This window comes from Podarcis tiliguerta (assembly GCF_965153285.1).
Source record: "Podarcis tiliguerta genome assembly, chromosome: 9".
NCBI lineage: Eukaryota > Metazoa > Chordata > Lepidosauria > Squamata > Lacertidae > Podarcis > Podarcis tiliguerta.
In genome coordinates, this window is record NC_139542.1 from 9,423,685 (window position 1) to 9,438,070 (window position 14,386).

General features: G+C 44.7%; 1 protein-coding gene and 2 long non-coding RNA genes across 12 annotated transcripts in view; 1 reads left to right on the forward strand and 2 right to left on the reverse strand.

Annotated features, from left to right (window-relative positions):
- Positions 1–6,505, forward strand: part of LOC310657770 — a 33,690-nt gene extending 27,185 nt beyond the window's left edge. For both annotated transcript variants that reach the window (XR_014501918.1, XR_014501919.1), the window contains one exon: positions 3,074–6,505. This is a non-coding gene — a long non-coding RNA (uncharacterized lncRNA). The remainder of the gene's footprint in view (positions 1–3,073) is intronic.
- LOC310657754 overlaps positions 1–14,386 on the reverse strand; it is a 197,638-nt gene that overhangs the window by 112,769 nt on the left and 70,483 nt on the right. The gene's annotated exons all lie outside the window — the stretch shown is intronic.
- SLC4A4 (solute carrier family 4 member 4) overlaps positions 1–14,386 on the reverse strand; it is a 190,775-nt gene that overhangs the window by 108,954 nt on the left and 67,435 nt on the right. The gene's annotated exons all lie outside the window — the stretch shown is intronic.

Below are 14,386 nucleotides of genomic sequence, written 5' to 3' on the forward strand. Positions count from 1 at the left end.
GTCGTGTTTTAAGAGCTATCTGGCCTTGCCCTACATGACTGTATCCTCCAAATGAGAAAACAGATGATAGCCTTATAAGATAAGGCATACTAAAACAATTACAACACAGCGTATTACTCATTGACTAAAGATATCAAAAAGCTTTCAGAGAATACCGGTTCTAACACACTGCTGTGTGTCAGTGACGAACCTTGGCTAATCCCAAATTCCCCGTGCCAACAAATTAAAGCACCTAACTCCTAATACTGTCTAGATACCATGTGGCTTCAAGCAAAAAGATTTCCCTAGGCATTCAGTTAGCAAAAATTCTAGCCCATCTGGGGCCACCATAATGTGAAGCAAATGTTTCCATAGACTTTTATGTTTCATAAAAAAAACCATAGAGTTGGAAAGGACCCCAAGGGTCATCTAGTCCAGCCCCCTGCAATGCAGGAATCTCAGCTAAAGCATCGATGACATGTGGTCATCCAACCTCTGCTTCAAAACCTCCACAACTTCCCATTCTGTTGGATGCCCACCCACCTCAAGACAATACTCTGCCCCTCCAGCAAATGCATTCGACAGGGCAGACAGAAACAGCTCTCAAATTAGGAAAAGCAAGGTCTTAACCTCTCACTTCCTTGTGGGAAATGCAAACTGGTCAGCTGGAAAAGGGCACACAACTTTCACAAACCACTCTAGGCCTGGGCAATCCTTGGAGAACAGCAGGATGGGAGATTCAGCTTCTTAACTGTTAGGGACCTTGATCAGCAGGAAACATAAGGTTGCCCCAGAGGCCTCCCCCCATGACCACATGAAGGAGCACTTCTAGGTGAGTGAAAAGAAGAGTGGGAAGAAGTAGACAAAGCTTGCAGATCACCAGCTGGCCAGATCTGCATGGGGCAACAAACCTACTTCTTATACCATAATTAACATTAACTTTTCTGCATTTCTAGTGTAGGACAAAGCTAATGCTAACTATGGTATAAGAAGTGGGTTTGAAACAATTCAGCTTCATAAACCATGGTTTGAACTTTACATGTTTCAACACATCATAGTTAAAGTTAACCACATTTGCCCATGTTGGACATAACACTAAACTGTAGTTAGTCCCCAGAAAGACAAGCAATCCTGAGCTATGGTTTAAGTGAAGGAATGGCTAACCTGTGGCCCTCCATATGTTGTTGGATGATAACTCTCATCATGGCCAACGGTCAGGAATATCAGAAGTAACAGTGCAACATTTAGAAGACCAGAGGTTAGCTACTTCTGGTTTATCATCATGTCCAAACCAGGCTAAGGTTTTTCCTTTGTGTCTCACGAAAAGCTTTATCTGCCAATTCAAGCAGATCAAGCTTCTGGTAAAAGTACAGGAAAAGGTGAAACCTCTGATCAGCTGGCAATGCTATTCCTGGTGGAAGTAGAGATATTGATCAACTCTAAGTCATCCCTAAGTCGACAGCAAATATTGTTATTTGAATTTGGAGTTTCTAGATCATCACTTCTGAACTCACATTGGCACTAATTTTTGTTGCTGCTGCTGCTGCCTAACACAATTTGGCCCTAATTGCAAGGTTTAGTCAGCCCCATAATCAGCTAAAACTATACCCGCTTCTTGTATGTGTGACTGCTGTGCTTGATCACAGAGGCATTTTCTACTAAGAAAATGACACATGAATTTAACTATAGCAGCCACAGTTTCTGATTAACTTCCATCTAGAAACAAAAACAACCGTACAAGTGTACTCAGGTATGATTATCAAGAGTTCAAGGCTAACTGGGCACACGTGTTAGATTTTTTTTTTATCAATGAAACGTTTGCAAACTTATCAGATAAGATGCTAACATGAAATCATTTATGCTTTCCTTCCAGCATGGATCTATCCCCACTGATTCCCATTTCTGCTTATTCTTGAGCATTCCTTGAAAGCTTCAGAAAGGTTAGACACACAGGACCCAGGAATGTGTTTGGTCTAGAATACACTGATTCAGGATAGAAGATCAGAGAAGCAGTGGCGTAGCGTGGGGGGTGCAGGGGGGCCGGCCGCACCGGGCGCAACATCTGGGGGTTAGGGTTAGGGGGCGCAAATCCACGGGTTAGGGGGCGCAAATTACTTGCCTTGCCCCGGGTGCTGACAACCCATGCTACGCCACTGCGAAGAAGACCAGAGAAGCACAAACTACATACAGGAGGACTGGGGGGGGGGGCGCAACTGTACAAATTTGTACAAACAGTACAAATTGTGGGGTAACCAACCTGGAAGCTCCAAAATGTTGCTGCAAAATGTGTCATCTCTGACACAATTGGCCATGCTGGCTGAGGTTGATGAGAGTTGGGGGTCCAACAACATCTAGAGAGCCACAGGTGGGCCAACTCTGCTGTGAAGGAAGATCAGCAATTAACACGTGCATATTCGGCATATAATATGCACTGTGCTCAGCTAAGGAATATATATTTCGGAAAAGCCAAAAATCCCACCAGCATGGGGAAACCTTTCATGGGGAGTCATCAATTCTGCTTAAAATTTAATTGCAAAATTGCTTGTATTGTATTTAAGTTGCACCACAGACTCAAAGTGAACTTGCTCTAAAGGAGGCATGTTTGCAGCTGCAATCTCATGCTAAATGATTTGCAAAAAAAACTACGCCACAGGCTCACATTAGTACCCTTAGGTCCATTTTCAACAGGGTTATAAAGGCCTATTATCCAGAAAGAAAACCGAGCCCTTTTTATCACCTGTGTCTGTAAGGAACACCAAAAACCAAGGAGCAAAAGGAAAGGAGAGCTTCTTTTTCTTGCCCATGAGAGCAGTAACCAGCAGGGTCATTTAACTTTAACAGCAGGTGGGGACATTGGCTCAGCCATGATGGAGAAAAAGAATCGACCCCAACCTAAATCTGATCTGCTATGAAGGTTGCACCCTGCAGTGACAGTGTGTCATCACCCTAACTCCCTTTCTGCAAGGAAATGGGTTCCAAAATAACCAAAGGGCTGGTTATTTTCACACAAAATAACAGGGGGAAGCACTGGAAATCAGAGTGAGCTACAAAAGGCATCACTAGGGAAAACACTGAAATCTTACTCTCTTTCAAGAGAGAAGCATCAAAGCTATATAAAGCTCATGGTCAACTCTCCCATGAAAAGGCAGCTCTACTCATCTTTCCATCTGCTCATCATTCCAAGATCAGTTTACAGTAAGTCCTGCAAAGGATATCTTGTGAGACTGTCACTCAGACCAAATCTATAGACAATGGGGAAATGCCGCACAAAATGCACACACACACACACACACACTTGGGTTTCCCTTATCAGAATATCAACACCTCTGTTTGAATTCCCAAGACTTTTCTCACAAAGTAAATATTTATGTAGAGCCAGCAATTGAGCACTCAGCAATGCAGAAAACCCACAAGGACTGCCCTGAGATTTGTTGGTGGAAAAATCCAACAGACATATCTACAAAAAAATTATTTGATAGTCATGTCCCCACCACAGTAAAATCTGGAGGCTGCAATACAATGATGGGGGTCTGGGTTCTCCTACAGTGAATGCTGTTTTCAACTACCAATTTCCCAGGGTTCTCTGCGGCGTGTGAGCCATGATAGTTAAACTGATGAAAAACCACAGTTGGTATTTAATGTTCAGAGAGACTTTCTATCTACTTTTCTATTAGTTTAACTCAGAGTGATCCAAGGGCCCTCGCGGACCTTTTTGGAATCTCTTGGCAACATTTGATGCCCCCCCCCCCCCGAGCCCTCATGCTGCCTTCCCAAAGCCAGGTAACTGAGGCGCTGGGCACTGGGAAGGAGGCATGACAACTCTTGTCAGTGTCCTTCCAGCTCCTTCCCAAACCCTAGTGAGCACTTTCCCATCTTGGGGAACGAACTGGAAGGACTCAAAGACCCTGACAGAGCATTGCACCTCCTTCCCCGAAGCTTAACCGACTCTGGGAAGGTAGCGCAAGTGCTGGGGGGAGAGTCAATTTTTTGCCTTGCTACCCAACCCCATTAGGCAGCCAGGCATTGTGTGGCCTGCAGGTTCCACGTTGAAGTACTCTTGCAGTCCACTTGATGTGAAAAGTTGGACCGTCCTGGTTTAACTTGTTCCCATCTCCACAACAAAGCTGCCTGTCTAAGCTTAACCCGCCACAAGTGACTATCAGACACTGCCCAAGATTCACCCCTTGGCATATTGTGCTTACTTGAGGTCATCATGCAGGTCACAACACATGATGGCTTGCTAGTCTAGCCTTTAGACCAGGGGCCACCAATGTTGTGCCCTCCAGGTGTGTTTGACTACAACTCCCATCATTCCTGACCATTGGCCATGCTGGCTGAAATTAATGGGAGTTGTAGTCCAGGGACATCAGGAACCTTGTTGGATAATCATTATTATTGTTGTCGTTATAGATTGAATTTATATCCTGCCCTATACCCAGGTCTCAGGGAGGTTCAGAGAATAAAATCAAAATATAAAGCCACAAAATACATAATCAAAATAACCCTGCTCTAGGCACACTGAAAGAAATCTCAAGGGCTCAGTGGTAGACCATTTATATGCAAAAGACGCTGGTTCAATCTCCAGCAGTTTGGGGGGAAAACTCTTGCCCCAAACCCTGGAGAGATCCAGTCAGTGCATAGACAGGACTAAGCTGGACAGACCAATGGTCTGACTCTGTGTAAGGCAGTTTTCTGTGTTTCATTTTGAACACCACAATCCATCTTGGGAGCAGGGGAGAAATCTGGAAGATGCAGCTGTGACTCACCCACCCCACCTGGCATTCATTATTCAGAAACTGCCTTTACTCTCACTGTGACCCTTTTGGAAGAAGAGATCAAACCCCTCTCGGCTTGGAGCATGGCACCTCCTTGTGCATGTTTTATCTGTTGTCTTTATGACTCAAGGCCTTCACAAACTTCCCAGGAACACCCACACTCACCTGAATCAATAAGCACGTAATTATTATGATTCAGACAATGATACGGCTGTCAACAAGGCTCTATTCCCTTGGATGCCAGTGCAAGTCACCATATCAAGGCTCCACTGTGCAAACTGTTGGTACTCCTTCTGTGCAGGGAGGGCTGAATACTCTGACATCACCTTTGATCAGGGAGCCCTGTCTATTGCAGAGTGCAGATTTGTTTATTTTAAAGTGATCCTGAGTTGAATGAATGTGTTGGTCTCTGGATGCATAGACAGAAAACATTTAAAGCATGTGCCTTCCCCCCAAAGAAGCATCTAAAGCTTGCAGAATATGCTGGGAACTGTAGCTCTGTGGAGGCAAACTATGGTTCCCAGGCTTCTGTGTCCTGGGGTTGTAATAAGTCATTGTTCTTCCATTCTGCCCTGTATCGATCACACGCAGAGCTGTTTCCATTCCACTGCGGTTTGCCTTCTACCAAAAAACTACGTTAACTGTCTCGCTGTCTGTTGTGGTGGAAGCACATAGCTTATACCAGTGATGTAATCAATTTTGTTAATTACGCAAGTTGCATTGCCTTATGCTATTCCACCACATTCATTTCAACGCAAAGGGAACACAACACAAATAGGGAAGGAGAGACATAATCAAGTTAGGCATCATTTGTGGACAGAAAGAAAAAGCAACAGTGAAAACCGTTTTTGAATATCGGCTGGATTGATTTCCGTTCCAGGTATGGGCCAAATAAGCAAAGATTTCCCATTAGGAAATAACAGCATTGAGATTTTGCTGCCCTTTGCCATTTTGCACCCACTGAATTCAAGCAGGACTATTTTTATGGGAAGAGAACCCTCGCTCCCCTTACCTGCTCCATCACAACATTTCTATAATGTGTTGAACAGTCAAATATTCCAGTTCAAGAGAACCTCGACAACTGAGGAGCCACCGCTGAAATGACCGGATACGTTCTCTAAACGGAGAACAGCATTTGTCCAAAAATGTGACTGCTTCCATGCTACAACATGCTTTCTGCACACTGTGCCATACACATTATATGTCAGGTTGTTTTATTCCCAAACTCTTTGTAGAAATCAGGTCTATACACACACACACACATACACAATTTCACTATGACATCTACTCGCAGCATCTTAGTGCAGCGGTAAGGCAGTAATTAACCCACAAGGCTACCATCTGCGCTCAGAAAGAACACGACAGACCAGAGGAGGTTAGTAGGTCACAGAGGTAATTCCGGCCCCCACCTCCCAGGAACACGTGTATGATGCTCTTGCAAGAACAATCTTCCCTCCTCCAAACCACCTTCTTACTGCTCTTCGGAGCTGTTCTCAGAAGCTCCAGCCTTTTTTCGTTCAACAGGAGAACCTTCTTACCTAAGCCACTCACAATGATGCAGAGACTTTGCTTCTGCATTTTTCTCTTTAGCAGAACCACCCACGACCTGCAACTTGAAGAAGCCATTTAATTAAAGACATAAGAAATCCCAATTCTGAAAGCTTAAGCTACAGAATGAAGCTGGAGACTAACAATCATTGTCTTCGTTTTGATGGGTCAAGCTGAAAGAGGTATAAAAGGGGTGTTTTGTTTTCTGTGGGGTACAGATTCGTTCCACTGTTGTTTCTGGTAGGTTTTGCAGGGGGTTGGGAACTGTTTTGGCCAGAAGTGGCAATGCAAGAAAATAAAATTAATATGTACATCTCATGCAACAACACCTCTCAGCACAGCACTTCTGCCTCTGCTTCCAGCTTCGGTTGATCTATACAGATCATGTAGGTTTTATCTGCCACTTGAGTTGGCAAATAAATCAATTTCAATTCACTAAGCACAGGCCCAGTTTGACGGAAAAGAGTAAGGACACACTCAAAAGTCAGCAGAAGCAGAGGGAGTGCTGCTTCTAAGGGCCAGGAGGGAAAAGAAGGCAGCTGAATATTCTACAACCAGACACAAGAAGTATATGTTTTAACCACAATAGCAATTATTAGTTCTGTCAGTCATTGATTCAGGTGCCTTTTGAGAACAATTAGACAACTTCATGGAAGATAGGTCTATCAATGGTCTGGCCCACACTTAAAACCACATCATGGTTTGTGCAGCCAAAGTGTGGTTTGTTGAGCAATTGAACCTAGCCCAGTAGACTAGCCATAGTTTGTTTACTAGCAATTAACCATGGTTTGTTTACTGGCAACAAACCCTGATGTGAAACCATGGTTTGCTATTCGCTTACAAACCACCAGGCAAGAGCGTTGCGCTTACACCTGGAAGGCTTCATTCATTATTTTTCGAAGAAAACTTTGGAGGCACCTTGCAAGTAACACAGAATAAACGTTAGCTTGAACTCACAGCCAAGCCACATGCCAGCAGCTTTCCTTCCATGCTGGAAGGGAATAACTGGAAATCATTGAATTACTCCTGCCGGTAGGAGAGCCCAAAAAGTAACTGGACTCACTTTAAAGTTCTGTAAGCCTGAGTGCAAGGCCCATTTTAACAGTAGACCTTCACAAGCCACTCAGCAATACTTCCCAGCTGAAACCAGGTTAAATATGGTTTAAATAAATAAACAAGCCCCATACTTCCTACTCGAGAGAAAGGTCAATGTCATCTGCTTCTCCATTTACCAATAAGAAGATACCTAGAGGTTTAGATTTGAGCAAGGGAGTGTGTTCTCAAAATGCCTACCTTCTACTCACACAAAAATGAGGGTCATATTGTACAGCTGTAAGCAGGCAAACACAAACACACCAGTTCCCATGTGTCCAAAGTCTCTAAGTCAGCCTCTTCATAATCTGCAAAGGCATGAGACCTGACTTATAAAAGATTTTGCAGAGCAAAACAAATCCTTTTGGTTTTCAGGAATCTTGTGAATTCTCACGATGACAAAAAATAATACTACTACTACTTTGAGAAAGCACTGTTAAGCACCGCTTATTGTTCTCTAAAGCGGCTTGCAGCCTCTCTCCCAAGCATCTCAACAACAGTGCGTGCAGAAGCACCCGGGTTCATTCCCTAACATCTCCAAGCAGAATCATCCAATTTGTAGCATTGGAAGCGACCATAAGAGTCATCTAGTCCAACCCCCTGCAATGCAGGAATATTTTGCCTCATGCTCAACTATGCTGAGTTAGGAATATCGCTGGAAAAGGCTTCTATCTGAGACCCTGGGGAGACAATACTGAACTAGGTGGACCAATGTTCTGATTCAAGTGTGAAAGCAGTTTCCTACTTCCCTGCGTTCTTACGTGCTACATCGATTTGCTGATGGAGCAACTGGTAGGATTGGCGAGGTAGTTTCTAAGCTTTCCCACGCTTCTCAGGAGATTTGGACAGAGAATGCTTAATCCAAAAGAGTGGGGTGAGCAATGCTAGCTATCAGCTGTGTCATTTCTGAGCGCATGTAAAATCTCTTTGGCTTACAAGCAGAACTTTACTCAAGAAGGATTTTTCTTCTTCTTCTTGCCTGCTTTTGCTTTAACCTCCTTCTCAGCACAGCAAATTCCTCTGACTTTTTCTGTCCCTCAGCAGTTTCACGTGAACACACACAGAGCAGAATTAGTCAAAGAATTAAAGTGGCTTAGGTAATTATAGCCACACATGCTAGCAGTTTGAGACAGGATTAGAAGAGGGAACTGCCAGTTAAGAGGTCTTCCCATGTGCTGTGAAAGTGTGGCGGGGGCTCGTTTTTTATTCAACCTTTGGGTTGGTTTCAAAGGGCTTGTATCAGGCTGCAGTCTGTGTGCTGCTTTGGAATGGCGTGTTTCACTGAAGCAGTTCATTGGATAGAATCACAAGCGTGCATCATAAAAGCATAAGACCATAACAAGAACCTGCTAGATCAGGCCAGTGGCTCATCCAGTCCATCATCTCATAGTGGCCAATCAGATGCTCATGGAAAGTCTACAAGCTAGACCTGAGCACAAGAGCACTCTCTCTTCCTGCGTTTTCCAGCAAGTGGTATTCAGAAGCTTTGGACCATGAAGGCAGAACATAACCACCATGGCTAGTGGCCACCAGTAGCCTTGTCCTCCATGAATTCGGCTAATCCTCTTTTAAAGCCATCCAAGTTGGTGGCCATCGCTGCTTCCTGCATTTGCTTGTGCAAATACAGTCATATATATACAGTCATACCTTGGAAGTCAAACGGAATCGTTTCCAGAAGTCCGTTCTACTTCCAAAATGTTCAGAAACCCAAGCGCAGCTTCTGATTGGCTCCAGGAAGCTCCTGCAGCCAATCGGAAGCCGCAGAAGCCCCGTCAGATGTTTGGTTTCCCAAAAGAGTTTGCAAACCAGAACAGTCACTTCTGGGTTTGCGGGGTCCAGGAGCCAAACGTTCAAGCTGTTCGAAAACCAAGGTACGACTGTATACAATACTTCCTAGTAGCAATAAAACCACTGGTCCATCAGTGACTCTCCGGGTGTCAGGCAGAGTTTGTCCCCAAGTTCTGCTCTCCAATGTATTTTGAGCTGGGTGTGTCAGGGATGGAACCTGGGACCTTCTGCATGCAAAGTGCATGCCCTACCAATGGGCTCTCCAAATCTCCTCTTGGAAAGAAAGGAAAGAAGAACTGAGGCATGAGAAATGCAGGCGTGCCGCCTCTGCGGCACAGATGGCGAACCTTGCAGGGTAGCAGCTGAAGAAGGAGCAAAAAGGGTTTTCTTGTGTGTGTGTTTCTTTGTGGCTGATTAGCTGCCACAGGATCACACTTCAAAACGACCTTGACAGATTAGAGAACTGGGCCAAAACAAACAAGATGAATTTTAACAGGGAGAAATGTAAAGTATTGCACTTGGGCCAAAAAAATGAGAGGCACAAATACAAGATGGGTGACACCTGGCTTGAGAGCAGTACATGGGAAAAGGATCTAGGAGTCTTGGTTGACCACAAACTTGACATGAGCCAACAGTGTGACGCGGCAGCTAAAAAAGCCAATGCAATTCTGGGCTGCATCAATAGGAGTATAGCATCTAGATCAAGGGAAGTAATAGTGCCACTGTATTCTGTTCTGGTCAGACCTCACTTGGAGTACTGTGTCCAGTTCTGGGCACCACAGTTCATGAAGGACACTGACAAACTGGAACGTGTCCAGAGGAGGGCAACCAAAATGGTTAAAGGCCTGGAAACGATGCCTTATGAGGAACGGCTAAGGGAGCTGGGCATATTTAGCCTGGAGAAGAGGAGGTTAAGGGGTGATATGATAGCCATGTTCAAATATATAAAAGGATGTCACATAGAGGAGGGAGAAAGGTTGTTTTCTGCTGCTCCAGAGAAGCGGACACGGAGCAATGGATCCAAACTACAAGAAAGAAGATTCCACCTAAACATTAGGAAGAACCTCCTGACAGTAAGAGCTGTTTGACAGTGGAATTTGCTGCCAAGGAGTGTGGTGGAGTCTCCATCTTTGGAGGTCTTTAAGCAGAGGCTTGACAACCATATGTCAGGAGTGCTCTGATGGTGTTTCCTGCTTGGCAGGGGGTTGGACTCGATGGCCCTTGTGGTCTCTTCCAACTCTATGATTATCCAAGCCAAACTCCCTTCAGTCTCAGAGAGACCATCCCCTGGTCAGGGATGGTAGGAGTTGTAGTCTAGCAATGTCTAGGGGACCAAAGGTTTCCCCTTCCCTTGAGGAGGCCTCAGTTAGACTCAGAGGGGGGCTTGCTTCCTCTGCTGAAATGAGCTGAAATTAATTCGCATGGTTCAAAGGCGAACCCTTCCTCTAGAATGGCATTTCTAGACCTACCCATTCATCGGAGAAGGCGCCATTTTCACCAAGGCCTTGTCTCAAAGCCCTTTTCCACACACAGGCACTCAAGTGTGCCACTCTTAACACAACAAGGAATACTGGAGACCTATAAATAGAAGGGGCATTATCCAGAGAGAACTAAAAATAGCAAACGTATTATAATCCTTACATGACACGCATTGTCCACTTTAATTCTACATAAACCCTGAGGCTCCCCTTAGTGTGGGTGCTCTTATAAATCTCTGTACGTGTTGAGTTTATTTGGGTGGGTGGGAACACAGGTAGCAGCATGAGGCAGAGAAAGTGGTTGCGGATTTCACCGCGGAATCTGGATCTGATGTGATATATGGTGAAAATTCCATGCCCTCCAAATTCCAGTGGCAGAAATCGGGATGCGCATCTTTTGGTATCACGCTCTTGCAGGAGCCAGCTTACTCATGTGAGAGCAATGCACCTCTGCAGGAGACAGCTCATTTTCCTCCCTGAGTTTGGAGGGGAGAAATGGGACATTCTGGAATCCAATCAGAAGCCAGAATGGCTTCTGTAATTCCAGGGTGTCCCAGGGAAATCAGGACGGTTGGAGGTTATCAAATTCTCCTTTGCAATTGATGACATAAAACATATTGTGCGAAAGAGGTGATTTCAGAGCTGGGAGACCAATCCATGTAGGCAATACAGTGGTACCTTGGGTTAGGAACTTAATTCGTTCTGGAGGTCTGTTCTTAAACTAAAACTGTTCTTAACCTGAAGCACCACTTTAGCTAATGGGGCCTCCCGCTGCCGCCATGCCGCCGGAGCACAATTTCTGTTCTCATCCTGAAGCAAAGTTCTTAACCCAAGGTACTATTTCTGGGTTAGCGGAGTCTGTGACCTGAAGCATCTGTAACCTGAAGTGTCTGTAACCCGAGGTACCACTGTATTAAGCTAGGCAGGTCAATGGCCTGACTAGATGCAAGGAATCTTCCTAACAGCCTCTCTCAAAAGCCACCCACCACAAGGCTTTAATCAGAGGCCTTCCAAACCTGATGGCGTGAGGGCAATGAATCAAAAATGGAAGCCAAGTGTGGCCTTTTCCAGATCAATCAGTCTGCCAATTGCTTGGCTAGCTCGGTGCTGCCTTCCAGCATTTTCATTTCTTTCCTTCCCCCGCACCCCTTTCCATCACAAAGAAAAGCCGTGCAAAGTGCCAAACGGGAAAAGGGAAAGGTGGGTGAGGTCCAGCTTCAAGCAAATGGAAGTGTGGGGTGGCAGTGGAGGAAATGAAACCAGTACACAAATGAAGTAATTTCCTTTGTAGACCCAAACCCACAAAACAATCGGCCTGGGAGACGAAAATGATCAGTGAAATGATTCATTTATGCGATGCGTTCTCCATTACATATACGATATAACGGCTCTCAAGTTCCCAGCACTACTGAATTGCCAACAGCTCTGTTAAGGTGGTTTGCTGGCCAAGCTACCGGATCGTATCCCTGATTATGATGCTGATGCTGCTACAATCAATTCACAGCCCCTGTCAAGTGGGGCAATTCCCTCCCCACACCCCAGGTGACCGGTAGCAACACAACTAGCTTCCACGCACCCTGCCAGAAGCAGACAAGGGGATAGCCAATTTTCTGCTCTGCAGGGAGCAAATGTCCCTATGAAATTTAATCACTTAATGGTTTGCCCATAACAATATAGTGACCTTTGAGAAATTATTGCTTGCTGTAATGGCCCCAAGACCTGGTTGTTTCTTAAAACCAAAAATATAACCAGCTCTTAATTCCCCCCATGGCACATTTTGGAAGCATTCTACAGGTTTCCAGTTAGAAGAACGGAGGTCACATTGGACTCAGAAATAAGTCCCACTGCATTCAGCATAAAAGACTGTGACCTTAGCTGATTTCACCAAAAGGCTTAATTGATTAAATGTATGCTTGTGTTAAGACTAGCTCTGAATTTTAAAACAGAGTACTTTCATCGTTTTTAATCTCAAAGAGCACATTTTAATTGCACGTACCATCTCAGAAGAGGAATTCCCTCCTGTTTAACAGTGAAGGAGGTGACGCCTCTTAAGAGAGAATATTTTACAAGTATTTAAATTAAGAGTACAGTGGTACCTTGGTAGTCAAATGGCTTGGGTCCCGAACAAATTGGCTCCTGAACACTGCAAACCCGGAAGTGAGTGTTCCAGTTTGCGAACGTTTTTTCGGAACCCAAACGTCTGACCAATTTCTGCGGCTTCCAATTGAGTACAGGAAGCTCCTGCAGCCAATCGGAAACCACACCTTGGTTCCTGAACCATTTCGGGAGTCAAACGGACTTCCGGTACGAATTAAATTCGAGAACCAAGATACCACTGTAATTGATATGGTTAACGAAATGGGTTGCCTTGCTGATCAGGGACTGCTTTTTAGTCGATTAGAAAGTTTTCAATCAACGAATCCAACCAATTAATCAAGGCTGTAGCCCTACATACCAGGGACACAGAGTGGGGGTGGGAAGAGGGGGCTTGGTGCAGTATTTGCAAAACAGGAACCTCTGCTACAGAGGTGTGTGAACTTGGCTTTTACAGCTCAGAAAGACAGCATGTTTTGTGTTGCTCTCTCTCAGATGTCAAGCTATACACTTTTTTGAGTTCATTTAAGGTCAGGCAGAGCCAGGTGACTGGGTTCAAATGGCAGCATACATGAGATGTACAGCACAGCCCAAAATGAAAAGGCACACCAGGACCTTTACGACGAGTTGGCTGAGAAATCAGGGCATGAGTGGGCACAGCTCCCAAGATGAAGTATTTGAGAAAGCCTTTAATATTTCTTCTGCATACATTAAGCTGGTTCCACATGCAATACTAAGCCACAGAAAGGTCTCATGCACTCTGCCCCTCCCTCCTCTAATACAGTGCAAGGAGGAGCTCAGAAGCTTTAGTTTCATTTTTAAGTTAACCCAAACCAACCAAACTGTGGTTAATGTTAACTATCATTTGCTGAAACAGGCCAGCTTCCAACCATGGTTTAGGCAGTTGCCTTGTTTCGACAAACCATAGTTAACAATGGCAGTTTAGAGTTTGCATAATATACACTAAACTACGATTAATCTAAAACAGTAGGGGATGCATCCCATGTCCTCCTCACAGCCACACCAGAGGAGAGGGAAGTGGGGAGCTCACGGCTTGCCGTGGCTCATCCTCATTGGGCTGGTTCACACAGAATGCTAACCATGGTTTACCAGTATGTGCACAAGTTGGAAAGAGCCCAAGTGATGGATTGGGGTTCCGCATTTCTTCTCCTCCTGCACAGCGGTAGAATTTCAAATCCCCAATCCTTGTCCCACACAGCTAGGAGAAGGCATCCATTAGTACTTACTTTCAGTTTAATATCCCCTTGGTTTGAAACTCAACAAGACTGAAGCTTGCTCATGCACCGCTAAACTATGGTTTGTTTCTTCTTCATTTCATAAAATTCAAACACTCCTTGATTGTTTTAAAAGCAAACAAACCTCGAAGCAGTTTAGTGTTATGTCTGAACCAACCCATTTTCACAGCACCTCAGCTCCTTACGTAGAAATTTTATTATCTGCTTATCGGAGGGCTGAAGATGAAGAAACATTTGGTAAGCGTTGTGCTTTTAAAGGAAATATAATTGATCAGCAAAAATCAAGCACAGCAATGCAATGTTTACTACAGGGTCCTTCCCACTTTAAGTCAATTGTGCTCAGTGGTAATCTCTACAGCAAGCCTGTACTACTAGT